Below are 11090 nucleotides of genomic sequence, written 5' to 3'. Positions count from 1 at the left end.
GGCAGCGAGAGGGGAACGGCAGTGTGAAGCGGGAGCAGAGCTCATTGTGGGAACAACCTTCACAGCCCTTGAAACAGTGAGTCTCTGTCTGCAGGACAATGCTGCTGAGGTTCCTGGAGGGGGTGTCTGCATCCCAGCCAAACCATGGCTCAAAGGATTTTTAATGGTCTCTCTCCTGGAGTAAGCAGGACATAGCAGGAGGAGGAGATGCTTCAGAGCAGGGATTCTCTGACACATGGTCAGAGGATCAGGTATGCTTCTCTTGGGTATGCCACTTGCACACATGGCTGTAGGACTGTAATACAGGGAGTGCACCAAGGTCTGCCTGGGGCTGTGATTCAGAGCAGTGTCCCTGTACCTCCTGGTGCTGTTTGCCCAGGGCAGTGACTCTGCCACCTGTGAGGGTCAGCACACAGCCTCTCCAGGGAGCTCCCTGTGGTGCTGTGGGGAGAAGCTTTGGGTGGGAAGAGAGATCCCTGGCAGGGCAGGTTCTTTCTGCCTTTGAGAGGTGCTGCAGGGGTCAGGTTCTGCTCACAGCTCCAGCACACGCACAGGACATGTCTGAGGGGTCCTTTCAAGAGGAAAGTCAAGAGAAGAGCTGCTTGAAGGAGAAGGAGCTTTCCTTCAGGTCTCTGCACTTTCACTTTCCTCATTTTGACAGGGAGAATGAAGGGACAAATTTTCTGTTTTGGCAGTGAGCTGGGAGTCGTAAACTTTTACTCTGAGAGATTAGGAGGTCTGTGAGAAACGTCAGTGAGCTGCTCCATCCCCACTTTAGTCTAAAGGAAGCAGCAGCATCTTCTTTGCAGCATCCCAGGGCTTTATGTGACTTGCTCATTTCAACCTGCAACCACAGAGCTGATCCTGGACATTGCCAGAGGTTTCTGTAGGGCAGAACTGAGCACCCAGAGGGTGACATAGGATCTTTGAGCAGTGGCAGGGACAAGACAATGGGACAGAGAAAGAGCTGCCAGTAGGGACAGCTCCAGGCAGCAGAGATGGGCAGGGAAGGAGAAGGAACCGCAGGGCATGGGATTCTGGCTGAACTCTGCAGCCAGAGCTGTGGCAGAGGAGAGGGGCATCTCTTTGGTGCCTCCCCACCAAGGGGCTGAGAGGGGCAGTGCTGCAATGTCCCCCTCTGCAAGATGCCATACCCCGCGGGTAAAGTGCAGGTGTTCCAGAATGCCTCTCTGTCCCTCTCCTTGCCTCCCTTGGCAACAGGGTCATGGTGTTGCTCCTTAATCCTTCTCCTGTCCATGCTGCTCCTGTTCTTGCTCTCTGCTTCCTGTGGTTGGGAGTATTCAGCTGCAGTTCAGGCACCAAAGCTACAAGTAATGGAAAAGAGGGATTTCCAAGGGAGTGAGGTCTCCACAGCCCCATTCTGTCCTGTGGAGCTCCAGGAAATGCAGTACAAGGAAATGAGTTGACTGTCCCTTAAGGAAAGTCCATCTTAAATCCTGACCATCTTTTGGCTGTTACCCTGTGGTGTCCTGCAGCCTGCCGCCTGCCCTCCACAAAGCCTCTGCTGTCCCATGGCATATCTGTGGTATCTCAGCTACCTATGGGGAACCTGTGGAAATACTGATAGTATGGAAGTGATGGTGGGAGGCTGTAAATGGGCAGCAGAAAAGGGTCTTGTGTGTTGTTTGCTGGAAGGGGAACCTGGAGAACTCTCTCAGGTGCATGTAGAAAGCGTGAGAAGGTGAGAGATGGGCACTCTGAAACCAGACTCTGCTCTCAGCAGGGGCTGCTCTCTTTTTAGAGTAACATCATCCTCTAGCTAGAAGAGGCAGGAGCTTCAGCGATATGAGAATGACACAAATAGATAGATAAGATAACTTTATTAATTTGCTTATTTTCCTTTTAAGAGTGTATTCTAACTTGTCTCTGTCTGTTTTGTTCCGTGCTGAATTTCCCATGTGTATGGGGAGGAAATGTCCAACAGCAGCTCCCTCAAAGAATTCCTGCTCCTGCCATTCTCAGACAGGAGGGAGCTGCAGCTCTTGCACTTCTCGCTCTTCCTGGCCATCTACCTGGCTGCACTCCTGACCAATGGCCTCATCATCACAGCCGTAGCCTGTGACCACCACCTCCACACCCCCATGTACTTCTTCCTCCTCAACCTCTCCCTCCTCGACTTTGGCTTCATCTCCACAACTATCCCCAGATCCATGCACAATTCCCTGATGGACACCAGAGCCATTTCCTACTTGGGATGTGTTGCCCAGGTCTTAAGTATTAGTATTTTCATATCAGCAGAGTATTGTCTCCTCACTGTCATGGCCTATGACCGCTACGTTGCCATCTGCAGACCCCTGCACTATGGGACCCTGCTGGACAGCAGAGCTTGTGCCAGAATGGCAGCAGCTGCCTGGGCCAGTGGCTTTCTCAATGCTCTCCTGCACACTGGGAACACATTTTCCCTACCCCTCTGCCAAGGCAATGTGGTGGAGCAGTTCTTCTGTGAGATCCCCCAGATCCTCAAGCTCTCCTGCTCAGACTCCTACCTCAGGGAAGTTGGACTTCTTGTGGTTAGTTTCTTTTTAGCCTTTGGGTGTTTCACTTTCATTGTGGTGTCCTATGTGCAGATTTTCAGAGCTGTGCTGAGGATCCCCTCTGAGCAGGGTCGGCACAAAGCCTTTTCCATGTGCCTCCCGCACTTGGCCGTGGTCTTCTTGTTCAGCAGCACTGAAGTGTTTGCCTACCTGAAGCCCCCCTCCATCTCCTCCCCAGCTCTGGATCTGACCTTGGCCATTCTGTACTCAGTGGTGCCTCCAACAGTGAATCCCCTCATCTACAGCATGAGGAACAAGGAGCTCAAGGAGGCACTTTGGAAAATTGTTCAGTCTGTACAATATCCGAGCCAATAACTTCTCCATGTGTATCTTCTCATCATTTCCATATACTTGACATGCAGGCTGGATTGTTCCTGCTTTCCTTTCTTCCTCCCTTCCTTCCTTTATTTCTCGTGTTTGTCTCACATTCTTGATAAAATAAATAATAATAATAATAACAATAACAATAATAATAATAAAATAATAAAGTTCATGCTATTTCTCTTCTGATATCTCTCTTCTGATTCTGACCTGGAGACCATGTTGAAGCAGGAAGCCAGGCTTCCTTCTAAATCGGCAGGAATGTGGCATCCTCAGGGCCTGCTCGCCTGAGATGACTCTGATGCCCCAAGTGCAATGAGGACAGTTTGGTTTGGGCACAGTTCCCTTTGGCTCTACCACAGCAGATATTTAGTCGCTACAACAATCGCATGGGGGCTTCAGCCCTCCTGGTGACATGTGCAACCACAGCAGCAGCACATTCTCTTTCCAGGGCAACTCTCCCTTCTTCCAAACTGTCCTGTTCTGCTTGGATGCCTGTAGAGGGCCTAAGCGCTCTCCCAACACAGTGCTGCTAGGGCTGTGCTTCTTGTGTCTTCCTGGAGCACAGGCAGGTCCGGGCACTGGACACCCTTATGCCTGACCTGTCCTCCAGAATGGTATTTCTCTAATAAGAGGAGATCTCCTCTGTTTTGTGCCCAAAGGCTGATCTTTCTTCAAAGGTGGAGAAGATGGAGTCAAAAATGTTCCTAAGGGATTGTAGGACAAAAGGGACTGCTGCTCCTTGCCAAGCATGAAACCCCACCATTCCTAGCATGGAGCTGGCATCAAAGCAGCACCTGGAGCCTGACTGGCTGCAGAGGCATTGCGTGGCCCATGATCTGGCTTTGCAGTGTAGGGTGCATTAGCAGGGAAGGTAGGGGTTAAATAGCTAATGTAGAATAAGCTGAGTCTTAGAGCACAAGGACCCATGATAACTGGCAGAGTCCGGATGTCTTGCTCATGGCAGGGGCAGAACCCTTGATAGATGGCAGGGTCAGGATGCCCTGCTCATGGCAAGGTCTGGACCCTTGATAGGTGGCGGGGTTAGGGTGCCCTGCCCTCAATCAGGATGATAGGGGGGCTGCTTATCCAGATGTTTTAATTCAGCAAAATAGATAACATTAACAAGAATGCAAAACAGGAAAACGGGAGGGGGAACACTCTTGGGTAAGAACGGTATAAAAGAGGGACGCTCGAAGTGGTCGGGGTCCGTGGTGTGACCCCTGCGTGGGAAAGCCCGGACCCCAGCTAGCTGGTAATACTTATTATCTTTCTTCTATTAATAAAAGACAATATATATCTATGGTGGTTGTCTCTCTCCCTGTCAGTTCGGATACCGGACCTAACATTTGGGGGCTCGTCCGGGATCCGAATGCAGGGGAGGAGAAAGAGATAGAGAAAGATAATAAGTCAAGGGAGGCCTCAGGGGGTGAGAGTGAGCCGACAGAAATCCAGGTGGACGCACCGAAGGATAGTCGGCTGGAGTCTGAGGGAGACGTCCCTCAGACTCCCACGAGAAGGAAGGGTGGTTGGTTAGGTTGTTTGGGAACACCGTATCTCCTTGACGAAAGGAGACCGGTGTGGGAAGGGAGAATTCTGTTAATAATCGCCCTTACTGGTTTACTGGCAGTTGTATTAACTTTGGTTTTAAGCGACGAGCTTGATACAATGGGACAAGGGAAATCCACCCCTTTGTCATTTATGTTAAATCATTTTGGATATGTTAAACGTCGGGCACATAATTTGTCTGTAGAAGTGTATAAAAACCGATGGGAGGCATTTTGTAAAAGTGAGTGGCCAAGTTTTGATGTAGGCTGGCCGAGAGAGGGAAGTTTTGATTTAGAATTAATAAGGAGAGTAAAAGAGGTAATAATGAGACCTGGGTCAGAAGGACACCCAGATCAATTTCCATATATAATCACATGGGAGGATTTGGTTCTGTATCCACCCCCATGGCTGAAACCTCTTTTGGGGGAGGGTAGGAAAGACGGAAAAGTTGATATTTACGTAGTGAGAAAGGAAGGGAAAAAAGCAGTACTACCAGATTCGACCTTATATCCAGAAATATTAGACGAAGAAAGCAGGCATAACCCCCCCACTTACGTACCTCTGCCCGAGGCACAAAGGGAGGCGAGTAGTAGTGATCAAAGAAGGGGGAGAAGGGAGAGAAGGGAAGATAGGGGTCCCGCATATAGGACACGATCTCATCAAAGAGAAGATGAAGAAGGAATATCAAGTACCACCCATGCCTTCCCAGTTAGAACGATTGGAACAACTGGGCCACAGGGACAGCGTACGTATCAATACTGGCCATTCTCTTCTAGCGATTTGTATAATTGGAAAAGTCAAAACCCCTCCTTTTCCGAGAAACCGGGGGCGTTAATTGATTTATTAGAATCCATCTTGTTTACGCACAACCCTACCTGGGATGACTGTCAGCAGCTTTTAAAAGTGCTGTTTACGACCGAAGAGCGTGAGAGGATCCTGATCGAGGCGCGAAAGTTGGTGCCGGGAGAGGACGGGAGACCCACCGGGCAGCAGAACCTTATCGATGAAGGATTCCCATTGGTAAGACCACCGTGGGATTTTGAACAACCTGAAGGTAGGGAGCGTCTTCGAACATACCGGCAAACGCTGATGGCAGGGTTGCGGGCGGCAGCGCGTAAACCTACTAACTTAGCAAAAGTAAATGCTGTTAGGCAGGAAGCCGAGGAAAGCCCTGCCGCTTTCTTAGAGAGAATATTAGAGGCGTTTAGACAATTCACTCCTTTAGATCCTATGAAGGAGGAGAATCGGGCAGCTGTCATCTTGGCATTTGTAAATCAAGCTGCCCCGGATATAAGAAGGAAATTACAAAAGATTGAGAGGTTGGGGGAGCAAACCTTACAGGATCTTTTAAAGGTAGCAGAGAAAGTGTACAACAACAGGGAGACTCCAGAAGAAAAACAGGAGAGAATAAGAAGGGAGGATTGGAAACACCAGAGGGAAATGGCTAGGAGATTTTTTGAAGCAGGAGAAAAATCAGAGAAGCAAAGAAGGGGACCACCACCCCCCAGAGGAACAGGGGTACGGTTAGGAAAGGATCAATGTGCAATTTGCAAAAAGAAAGGACACTGGAAAAATGAGTGTCCAGAAAAAGGAGAAAGGAGGCCACCTAGAGTACTGGTGGCAAAAGAAGATAGTGACTGAAGGGGCCGGGACTCGGAACCCTTCCCCGAGTCTTGGGTAGAATTAGAAATGGAAGGGAAACGTGTAAAATTTCTGGTAGACACAGGGGCTGAATACTCAGTAATAAATAAAGCAGCGGGGAAACTATCGACAAGGAAAGCTCGAGTACGAGGGGTAAATGGGAGTAAGGTATATCGGTGGACATCAGAAAGGAAGGTAGATGTAGCTAATAGACAAATCACGCATTCATTCTTGTATATACCGGAGAGTCCGGTACCCTTAATGGGCCGGGATCTCCTAACTAAATTGGGGGTAAGGATATATTTCGAGGACGATGGGGTAAAGATCAATGACCGGGAAGGACAACCGATACAGGTCCTGACTGTTAGATTAGAGGACGAATATAGACTGTATGAAGAGAGGAAGGAAGAAATTGGACCAGAAACTCAAAAATGGATGAGGGAACTCCCAGAAGTATGGGCAGAGAATTCGGGGATAGGAGAGGTTAAAGGGAAAACTCCTCTGGTCGTGGAATTAAAACCAGGAGCTCACCCGATTAGGGTTAAACAGTACCCAATGACCCCTGAAGCTCGACAAGGGATAGCGAAGCACATTAAAAGGTTACTGGAAGCTGGCATTCTGCGTAAATGCAAATCTCCGTGGAATACTCCTCTACTGCCAGTAAAGAAGCCCGGAGGAGATTTCAGGCCAGTTCAAGATCTGAGAGAAGTTAATAAAAGAGTGGAGGATGTGCATCCTACAGTCCCGAATCCATACACTCTGTTAAGTACGATGCCACCAGATATGGGATGGTATACAGTTTTAGACTTAAAGGATGCCTTCTTTACCATCCCCCTGACAAAACAGAGCCAGGAAATGTTTGCTTTTGAATGGGAAGATCCCGAGAGCGGATATAAGGGTCAGTTAACTTGGACCCGATTACCACAAGGGTTCAAAAATTCACCGACTTTGTTTAATGAAATACTGCAGGAAGATTTGAGTGAATTCAGGAGACAGAATCCTAGTGTGAAATTGCTTCAGTATGTGGATGATCTGCTGCTAGCAGCAAGAACGAAAGAGGAGTGCGAGGAAGGTACGAGGAAGTTGTTGCAAGAATTGAATAAACTAGGATACCGAGTAAGTGCTAAGAAAGCTCAGCTATGTAGTCCTGAAGTAACATATCTGGGATATAAGATACGAGATGGTAGGAGATGGCTAACTGATGCCATGAAAGAGACTGTTCTTCGGATTCAGGAGCCCAGATCTCCAAGGGAGGTTCGAGAATTCTTGGGGACAGTAGGATACTGCCGTTTGTGGATACCTGGATTTGCAGAGAAAGCGAAACCTCTGTATGAGGCGAGTCGAGAGAAACCGGACTGGCAGTGGACAGAAGCTATGGGAAAATCTTTTGAGGAACTGAGATTAGCCCTGCTAGAGGCCCCTGCACTTGCACTCCCGGACCCAGCCAAGGATTTCCATTTATATGTGAGCGAAAGAGCGGGAATTGCTAAGGGAGTGCTAACTCAAAAACAAGGACCTTGGAAAAGGATAGTGGCGTACTTATCAAAGAAATTAGACCCAGTCGCCGCAGGGTGGCCCTCGTGCCTTAAAATCATTGCAGCCGTGGCAATGATGGTTAAGGACGCAGACAAACTCACGTTTGGGCAAAAACTGTATGTAACGGCTCCTCATTACGTAGAGGCATTACTCAAACAACCGCCTGAAAGATGGATAACAAATGCTAGGCTGACTCATTACCAAGCCTTACTTTTAAACCCAGAAAGGATTATGTATACGTCCCCAACGACTTTAAATCCAGCCACTCTCCTACCTAACCCAGAATATGAAACACCTGTGCATAATTGTCAGGAGGTGTTAGCTGAAACTGCGACAGTGCGGGAAGATTTAAAGGATGAGCCGCTGCAAGGGGGAAAAGTGTGGTTTACAGATGGAAATAGCTTGGTCGAGCAAGGAAAAAGAAGGGCGGGAGCTGCAGTGGTAAATCAGAAAGGAGAAATAGTTTGGAGCCAGCGTTTACCAGACGGCACTTCGGCTCAGAGAGCGGAACTGATAGCCTTGGCTAAGGCACTAGAAATGGCAGAAGGAGAGCGAGTGACGATTTATACAGATAGTCGCTACGCATATGGGACAGTGCATATACACGGAGCAATATACAGAGAAAGGGGATTTCTTACCTCCGCAGGAAAAGAAATCCGAAACAAAGAAGAGGTTTTGCACTTGCTGTCAGCTTTGCAGAAACCAAAAGCAGTGGCAATTGTGCATACCTTAGGACATCAGAAGAAAACCGATACGATAAGTAGAGGGAATGCAGCTGCAGATAGTGCAGCCCGGCGAGCTGCGTTAGAAGGACAAATACAAAGGGTACTAGCCCTGACTCACAACACTTTAAGAGAAGAAGAGGAAATTGGAGAGGATGAATACACCCCAGAGGAGAAGGAGTGGATTCAAAAGGTCGCAGAAAAGCAAAGTGCAGGAGAAGGACATTACGATACAGAAGGAAGAATGTTAATTCCTAAGCGGTTGGGACAGAAGATGGTGCAACAGTTACACAGTACCACACACTTGGGGGAAAGAAAAATGGGACTGTTAATAGAAAAGTTCGGGTTGAGATTCCAAGATCAGAGGAAAATATTAAGAGGGATAATAGAGGGATGTCAAGCATGCCAGGAAATGAAACCATCGAGGGTCAGGAAGGTACATGAAGGTATAAGGGAAAGGGGTGGTGAGCCTGGAAGGCATTGGGAAGTAGACTTTACAGAAATAAAACCAGGTAAATACGGATATAGATATCTGTTGGTATTAGTAGACACCTTTTCAGGGTGGGTGGAGGCCTTTCCCACTAAGCAAGAAACAGCCCAGGTGGTAGCGAAAAAACTTTTGGAAGAAATAATCCCCAGATATGGGATACCGGTGAGCATCGGGTCTGATAATGGACCAGCTTTTGTGGCAAGGGTTACACAGAAATTAGCCCGAGCACTGGGAACCAACTGGAAATTGCATTGTGCCTATAATCCTCAAAGTTCGGGTCAGGTGGAAAGGATGAACAGAACCTTAAAGGAAACCCTTGCTAAGCTAGTAAAAGAGACTGAAGAGAACTGGGTAACAATGCTACCTTTTGCCCTATACCGGGTTCGGATAACTCCATATGTACTAGACTTTACACCATTTGAAATAATGTTTGGGACCCTACCCCCAGTATATCCGTTAGAGATAAGGAAGGGAATAACTAAAAACTCAGGAATGAGGAAAGAGATGCAGATCTTAAAAGAAATACAAGATGAGTTATTCCCATTACTACAAAACTGGTATAAAAGAAATCAGAAGGGGTCAGAAATGGATATTGAACCTGGAGATTGGGTGTGGGTAAAAAGGCATAAACATTAGAAAAAACATTAGAAAGCAGATGGAAGGGACCTTATGTAGTAATTTTAGTAACACCCACTGCCGTTAAGGTCGATGGAATAGGACATTGGATTCACCATTCCCACGTCCGGAAGCTAAACAAAGAAGAGCGGAAGAAAGCAGAGGAGTGGGAGGTCCGAAGGAATAGTAACAATCCTCTGAAATTGAAATTAATTAGGAAAAATGTACAGTAACACAATTTGGGTAATTATGGTCCTGCTAATTATGATTCTGAGGTGTTCTAATGGGATATACAACATAGAAGAGAGAAGTAATATGTGGGTGACTTGGGCAAATAACACAGGGAATCAGGAATTCTGCCTGTCCCTCACCACCGCTAGTAATCCATTCAGAACCTGCTTGTTTGGGAAGCCGGGATTTGATGACAACAGTTTTAAAAAGGTATACAGAGCGGCTATAGACTTCTTGCTCCTCGCCCATGGACAGGGATGTGAGGAGTTTGAAGGACGGGTTGTTTTAACCTGTCGGACCATAGCCAATCGATTCAACAACAATTGCGCTGGCTCAAGGAACACACTCAGAAGATAACACGGGAAGAAGGACTGATGGACGGATGGCTAGAGTCATTGTTTGGAGGGTTACCTGGGTGGATATCAGGACTGATAAAAGAAGGATTACGCGTATTTGTAATTCTGTTATTACTGTTACTGTGTATCTGTATAATGTGGAAATGTGTAATGGGGGTAATGGAAAAAGCTACAAATCGAGTTAATTCTATGCACATAATGTTCATGCGACAAACTCAGAAAGATCGAGAAAGGATTCTCTGATATTAGCAAAAGAAAAAGGGGGGAATGTAGGGTGCATTAGCAGGGAAGGTAGGGGTTAAATAGCTAATGTAGAATAAGCTGAGTCTTAGAGCACAAGGACCCATGATAACTGGCAGAGTCCGGATGTCTTGCTCATGGCAGGGGCAGAACCCTTGATAGATGGCAGGGTCAGGATGCCCTGCTCATGGCAAGGTCTGGACCCTTGATAGGTGGCGGGGTTAGGGTGCCCTGCCCTCAATCAGGATGATAGGGGGGCTGCTTATCCAGATGTTTTAATTCAGCAAAATAGATAACATTAACAAGAATGCAAAACAGGAAAACGGGAGGGGGAACACTCTTGGGTAAGAACGGTATAAAAGAGGGACGCTCGAAGTGGTCGGGGTCCGTGGTGTGACCCCTGCGTGGGAAAGCCCGGACCCCAGCTAGCTGGTAATACTTATTATCTTTCTTCTATTAATAAAAGACAATATATATCTATGGTGGTTGTCTCTCTCCCTGTCAGTTCGGATACCGGACCTAACAGCAGCTGAGGGACAGGCTCTTCACTGCTATTCCCCTGCTCCTTGCCCTGATCCTAGCACTGCTGCTGCTGTGCCCATGTCAAATCCAAATGGAAAAAGCACAAAGATTTTTCCATTTGCCTGCCAAACATGGCCATGGTTTCCCTGCTTATCAGCACTGCAATATTTGCCTGTGTGAAGCCCCCTCCATGTTTTCCCCAGTTCTGGATCTGGTGCTGGCTGCTGCCTCCAACAGCAAACCTACTCATCTACAGCATGAGGAACAAGGCACTCAAGGAGACACTGACAAAACTACTTCAAGGATTACAGGT

This window comes from Tinamus guttatus, unplaced genomic scaffold (assembly GCF_059628265.1).
Source record: "Tinamus guttatus ecotype Peru unplaced genomic scaffold, ASM5962826v1 Tinamus_guttatus_pri_ptg000161l, whole genome shotgun sequence".
Lineage (NCBI taxonomy): Eukaryota > Metazoa > Chordata > Aves > Tinamiformes > Tinamidae > Tinamus > Tinamus guttatus.
The sequence above is the reverse complement of the archived record's forward strand: the minus strand, read 5'-3'. Positions refer to the sequence as shown.